Here is a 7,158-nt window from a genome sequence, read left to right on the forward strand (position 1 = left end):
TATTGGATTTGATTTGCTAGAATCTTGTTGAGAAGTTTTACATCCATATTCATCAGAGGTATTGCCTTGTATTTCTCCTTTTTAGTAGTGTCTTTGTCTGGTTTTGGAATCAAGGTAATGCTTGCCTTGTAAAATGAGTTTGGAAGTTTTCCTTACATTTCTATTTTGGAACAATTTGAAAAGAACAGGTATTATCTCTTCTTTAAATGTCTGCTAGAATTCCCCTGGGGAGTCACCTGGCACTGACCTTTGTTTGTTGGGAGAGTTTTGATTATGATTCAATTTCTTTCCTGGTTATGGGTCTGTTCAAATATCCTACTTCCTCCTTTTTCAGTTTTGGTAGTTTGTATGTTTCTAGGAATATATCCATTTTTTCCAGATTGCCCAACTAGTTGGCATATAATTTTTCATGATATTCTCTTATTATTGTTTGTATTTCTGTGGTGTTGGTTATATTCTTCCCCTTTCATTTGTGATTTTATTTATTTATTTGGGTCCTTTCTCTCCTTTTTTGATAAATTTGGCTAGAGGTGTATTAATTTTATTAATTCTTTCAAAGAATCAGCTCTTATTTTCATTGATCTGGTTTATTTCTATATTATTTATCTCTGTTCTAATCTTTATTATTTCCCTTATTCTGCTGGCGCTAGGATTTACATGCTCTTCTTTTTCTAGCTCCATTAGGTGTAAGGTTAAGTTGTGTATTTGAGACTTTTCTTGCTTCTTGTGGTAGACCTGTATTGCAGTATACTTCCCTCTAATGACTGCTTTTACAGCATCCCCAAAGCATTCAACTGTTATATATTCATTTTCATTTCTTTCTATCTAAAATGTCTTCTTTAATTTCCTCTTTGACCCATCCTTTCCTTAGTAGCATGCTCTATAACTTCCATGTATTTGTGGTCTTTCCACATTTTTTCTTGTGGTTGACTTCATGTTTCCTAGTATTGTGGTCAGAAAAGATCTCAATCTTTTTGTAGTTCTTGAGGCCTGATTTGTGACCTAGTATGGGATCTTTTCTGGAGAATGTCCCATGTGCACTTGAAAAGAATATGTATTCTGGTGCTTTAGGATGAAATGTTTTGAATGTATCTGTTAAGTCCATCTGGTCCAGTGTGTCATTCAAAGCTATTGTTTCCTTGTTGAGCTTTTGCTAAGGTGATTTTTCCATTATTGTGAGTGGGATGTTAAGGTCCCCTACTGTTATTGCTTTATTATCAATGAGTTCCTTTATGTATGTTATTAGTTGTTTTATGTATTTTGGTGTTCCAAGTTGGGGGCATAAATATTTACAATTGTTAGATCCTCTTGTTAGATAGTCCCCTTTATTATGATATAATGCCTTCCTTCATTCTTTGTTACAATCTTTGGTTTAAAATCTTATTTGTCAGGGCGCCTGGGTGGCTCACTGGGTTAAAGCATCTGCGTTCGGCTCAGGTCATGATCCCAGGACCCTGGAATCAGGCCCCTCATTGGGCTCTCTGCTCAACAGGGAACCTGCTTCCTCTTCTTTCTCTGTCTGCTTCTCTGCCTATCTATAATCTCCATCTGTCAAATAAATAAATAAAAATCTTAAAAATCTCATTTGTCTCATATATGTATTACTTCTCTGTTTTTTGTTTTTGTTTCTGTTTTTTTTTAAATTCATTTGCATGTTTAATATTCCTCCATTCCCTCACTTTCAATCTGCAGATGGATTTAGGTCTAAAATGAGTTTCTTGTAGGCAGATTACAGATGGGTCTTGTTTTACAATATTAGCCCATCACCTTCAGAGTAATTATTGATAGATATGTATTCAGTGTTATTTCATTACTTGTTTTTTTCATTGTTTCCTGCAATTATCTCTGTTCCATTCTAGTCTTGTCACTTTTGGTCTTTCTCTCCCACTCAAAGAGTCCCCTTTATTATTTCCTGCAGGGCTAGTGTAGTGGTCACAAACTCCTTTAGTTTTTGTTTGTCCTGGAAACTCTTTACCTCTCTTATTCTGAATGACAGTCTTGCTGGACAAAGTATACTTGGCTGCATATTGTTCCCATTCAGTTTGTTGAATATAGCATGCCACTGCTTTTGGTCTGACAAGTTTCTGTGGAGATCTGCTGCTAATTCGATTTGTCTTCGCTTGTAGATTAGGGATTTCCTTACCCTTGCTGCTTTCAGAATTCTTTCCCTATCTTTATATTTTGCAAATGGTATTACAATAAGTCTTGGTGCTGACCTGAATTTGTTGATTTTGTTGGATGTTCTCGCTGCGTCCTGGATTTGGATGTTTGCTTCCTCCCTCAGATTAAGGAAGTTTTCAGCTATACTTTACTCCAAATAATCTTCTGCCCCCTATTCCCTTTTTTTTTTCCTTTGGGATTCCTATGATATGAATATTAATACACTTTCTGCAGTCAGTGAGTTCCCAAAGTCTACATTCATGTCCAATATTTTTCTTTCCCTATTCTTTTCAGGTTCATTATTTTCCATAATTTTATCTTCGATATCACTTAGTCATTCTTCTGACACTTCCATCCTTGTGGTCATTACATCCGGGTGGTTTTGCATCCTGTTTAGAGCCTTTTTCTTTTTCTTTTTCTTCCCCCCGCCTTTAGTCTGACTAGCTCTTATCTGTGTGGTAAGGGACTCACTGGTATTTTGTATGCTTTTCCTGATCCCAGCTACTATCTTTATGATGCTTATTTTAAATTCCAGTTCAGGCATATTACTTATATCTGTGTTGATTAGATATTTGGGTGTGATGTCTTAGTGTTCTTACTTTTAGGGTGAATTTCTCTCTCTTCACATTTTATATAGGTCTCTGTCTTCTCTATGTTAGGAAAGCCTGTTTTGCTTCCTGCTCCTGAGAGTAATGGTTATATTAAGAAGAGGTCTATACTCTACTCTCCAGGGCCTGGTGCTTCAGGGAGTGTTTCTGGTGTATGTTGTGTGCATTCTAAGCTACAGTTATTTTCAAAATGTAACATTTGTAGCTCCCATTTTTTTAAGATATTTCTTAGTTGTGATATTGTCACATATGTATAAATTTTTTAAAATATAGAAATGTCATTCCTGTGTTTTATCTCTTCAGAAGAACCTGCTCCCATATGTAGGGGCCTACAACATCAATAATCTTTTTATTATTATCTCTCATAGTTCTGGGTGTCAGCTGAGCTCAGGCAGTAGGTTCTTTGCATTGATTCTTGGGTTTCTCAGTGGGTTATAGTTATATAATGGCTGAGATATAATCATCCAAAGGATCTTCATTCACACATCTAGTGATAATTAGGGAATACTCAAGTTGCTGCTATTTGTAGTCACATTTTAAAATACTATAAAATAATCTCTTTAATTAACATATAATGTTATTTTTTCAAGGGTACATGTCTGTGATTCATTAGTCTAACATAATTTACAGCACTCATCATAGCACATACCCTCCCCAATGTCCATCACTTTATAATCTTTTGGAAGCCAGCCCCAGAGGTCACTAAGCTATTGTAAAATTCATGAAATAGTCACATTAAATACACATTAAAATCATTAAGAATTGTGCATTTAGGTCTTCACAGGTATTGAAAATTTTAATAAACATTCTAACATATTTATTACTAATATTTTAGATGAAAGATTTCTTAAACATGAAAAAGGGGCCCAAATTTTTAACAATAGATGGTATATTAGATTTTGGTCAATTCCAGTATTCTGAATGACATTATTGACCTAATAGCACAATAGCAAAATCTTGGAACTTGTTATATTGAAATAATATGTTTATTTCATTAGCATATTTTTTATTCAGTATAATTAATACATGAAAACCATGTTGTGAAATATCAAAAGATGAAGACATGTATAAATGTCTAAATTACCATCATTTGATGTTCTGGGTGTTCTATCAGAATTTTTCTTTTGTGTTTGTACAAATTTATGTGTATTTTATTTTATTTCCATAAGAGAGTATCATGCTTGTGTTTTTTCTGGAACTTGTTCATTTAGCAAAGTCATGTGGGGAACATGCAACAATATTGCCTGTAACAAAATCTTCTGTGTAATTATTGTATACATTATGTCTTTCATTGGAGGTATGTTTGATAGATATTTAGGTACTTCTGGGAATATGATGTGCATTAACATGTGCATGTGTATTTCTACATGACTAATTCCTAGAGGTAGAAATGCATGGTTAAGCAGTATGTTTACATTTTATTTGAGGGTGCCTGGGTGGCTCAGTGCATTGAGCTCTGCCTTCGGCTGTGGTCGTGATCTTGGGTTCCTAGGATCGAGCCCCACACTGGGCTCTCTGCTCAGTGGGGATACTGCTGCCTCTTCTCTCTCTGCCTGCTACTCTGCCTACTTCTGATCTCTCTATCAAATAAATAAATAAAATCTTTTAAAATAATTTGTATTTGAAAGCCTCATTCTGCATTGTACTTCATAAAATGTTTTCTCAGACTCTTTTTCTTTTCTTTTTTAGCAGACGGGCATTTCCTTAATTTGATAGAATATTTATCTCCAGTAAGGCAATACCAGGGAATATTGGTGAAACAGTCAAAGGTTTTCACTGAGATTGTGAAGGAGACTAGAATGATCACTATTCTACCTCAATTCAGTATTGTATTTGGGGTTATGGACATAAAATAAATTGTTATATGTGTTCAACATAAGATGGATCCTGAAGCTAATTAAAAAAAAATCAACCATTTATAAGAGAAATTGCCAGAATATAAAGGTGGTTTCCTTGTTTGCTAAGTAAAAATGTTCTCACTCTGGCATTAATTAAGAATATTTACAATAATGACCACTTCACAGATAAGTAAAACAATTTACATTTTAAACACTTACTTATGTAGGATATATTCTATCACTTGAAGTAGAAATAAAAGCCAAATAATGTCTTACTAGACTACATGCTGACCTTAAGTATATGTTAGCCATGGCTCAGGAGCCATAGAGAGCTTCACAATGCGCCACTCCCTGCAAGCCGCATGTGGGATTGTGGCTTTGCAGCTCAATACAGCAGCAGTGTCCTCTGAAGGCAGCAGAGAAGAACAGGCTGCCATGTCAAGAGAGGCCCAGGCCTGCGATGATCCATGCCCCCTTTCAGAGCTTGCAGACAGCAAGGATCTCAGTAATGGCACCAGGTACCCAGACATTTATCTGCATGGCTGGTCAGCAGTCTTTGCTGGGGTGCTCAGTGTAATACGAAGCTGTGGCAAGGCCTACTGAAGGAGTGGTGGGCTGTGATTGGACCCTCTAAGCTCAGGGCAGTGGCCCACAGCAGAGGCCATGTGGCTAGTACAGAGGAGATGTATACCAGGTAGCAAATGTGCCGTCATCTGTGCAATCAGTCACATGCCCCAGTCGCAGACTAGAAATAGCAGCATCCAGCTAAGTACCATGTAGGGCATGTACGCCTTTGGGTGAACTAAGGCACACAGCAAAACTGTGGTTGTAAAGACTGGGTTGGCCGAGGGCTGCCAGCCACGCAGCACTTAGCAGGCCAAGCTGTTTATTCCCGCTGTGTCGTAGTCCACAGGGTCCAGGGGGCCTGGGCTGGGTTGCCGAGGGCCGGAACAGGTCTGGGGGCAGCCAACTCCATGACAGCCCACTACTAGCACCAAGGCTACTTCCAGGTGCCACTGCTGCGCACACCCAGCTGAGGCAGCGCTCGCTTTGGGCTTTGGAGCAGCATCTCTCATCCACCCTGGGCATCCTCCTGGGCCACAAGAACCAGTCATCAGACTGGCCACCAGCCTCTTCTTCAGGGGATCAGGTGCTCCTCCTAATGGGCCTCTTCAGCCTACAAGGTGATGACTCCCTTCCTGGTAGGCATGGCAGCCCCTTCCCTCTCAATAGGAGAGAGTGAAAGTTCAGTAAGTTCCTTTAGGGAGCGTGTCCTCTATTATCCAACCTACAAGTAAGATTTTGCATCCTATTATCAAAGGCTAGAATGAGCGTGGAAGCCACCCGGTAAATCTTTTTAAAGTACAGTGAGATAAAGAGAATAAGCTAATGAAACAAAGTCTGTCCATAAATAGCTCAGTTTTAGTTTTGTTTTTTAAGATTTTACTTATTTTGGAGAGAGAGTGCCCTGGAGCAGGGGGAGTGAGAAGCTGAGTGAGATAACTTTCAGCAGACTACTTGCTGAGCCCAGAGCCCAACTCTGGGGCTTGATCTCTTGATCTCACCACCCTGAGATTATGACCTTTGCTGAAACCGAGAGTCAGAAGCTTAACCAGTTGAGCAGCTCAGTTTCATAATAGGAAAGGGGTAGCTGGTAGAATTCTAAATTCACATACATTCTGTTGGAAAGTGAAAAGCTTGTTGAAACCCAAGAACTTGCCCTGTTCTTAGGTAAGAAGGCTAAGGCTCCTTAGCTGAGGCTGGATCTTACTCTGGAGAATTAGTGGTCTCCCAAAACAAAATGGACGAGTAAATCATTATATACAAATTTAACTACCTGTCGTTTCTCTAGCAAAGGACAAAACTAGAAAATTCTGGCCCCAAATTAAGTTAACATATTCTGAATATTTACACAATAATAGAGATACTGTGCATAGCTTTTATCATAATGTTCTTGTGTTAATACCCAATGTTTGAAACACAGTTAAGATCGATAATTTTTGGAGGGAGATGACTTTTGATTTAGAATAATAGGTTTCAATAAGTACCCATACATTTTTATTTTTATTTTATTTGTATTTCCCAGTTTTCCTTTTGGCATGACATTTCTTACTCTTTTTTTTTTTTTTTAAGTTTTTGTTTATTTATTTGCAGACAGAGATCACAAGTAGACAGAGAGGCAGGCAGAGAGAGAGAGAGGAAGAAGCAGGCTCCCTGCTGAGCAGAGAGCCTGGTGCTGGACTAGATCACAGGAACCTGGGATCATGACCTGAGCTGAAGGCAGAGGCTTTAACCCACCTAGCCACCCAGGTGCCCCAACATTTCTAACATTTAAATAGGCTGTAAATCCCTTGAAAACGGATTTCATTCTGAGAAGCTAAGTGGTGAAAGGACATTTTGTCACAGGAGGAAGAAACCTTCTATCACAGCTCGAATAAACTGGATGAGTCCCATTTGTGAGGCATACCAACTTGAGGCCCCCAATGTAACTACTCCTTTTTTTCCTTCTTCCCTCTTTTTGCAAACTTCCGGTAACAGAACAGACAACACTG

The 7,158-nt window shown here is 38.2% G+C and overlaps 1 pseudogene; it reads right to left on the reverse strand.

The window, feature by feature from the left end:
• Positions 1–5,475: 5,475 nt before the first annotated feature.
• The window catches only part of LOC132002239 (UDP-glucuronosyltransferase 2B31-like), a 21,336-nt pseudogene continuing 19,653 nt past the window's right edge, over positions 5,476–7,158 (reverse strand).

Source organism: Mustela nigripes, chromosome 1 (genome assembly GCF_022355385.1).
Source record: "Mustela nigripes isolate SB6536 chromosome 1, MUSNIG.SB6536, whole genome shotgun sequence".
Classification (NCBI taxonomy): domain Eukaryota; kingdom Metazoa; phylum Chordata; class Mammalia; order Carnivora; family Mustelidae; genus Mustela; species Mustela nigripes.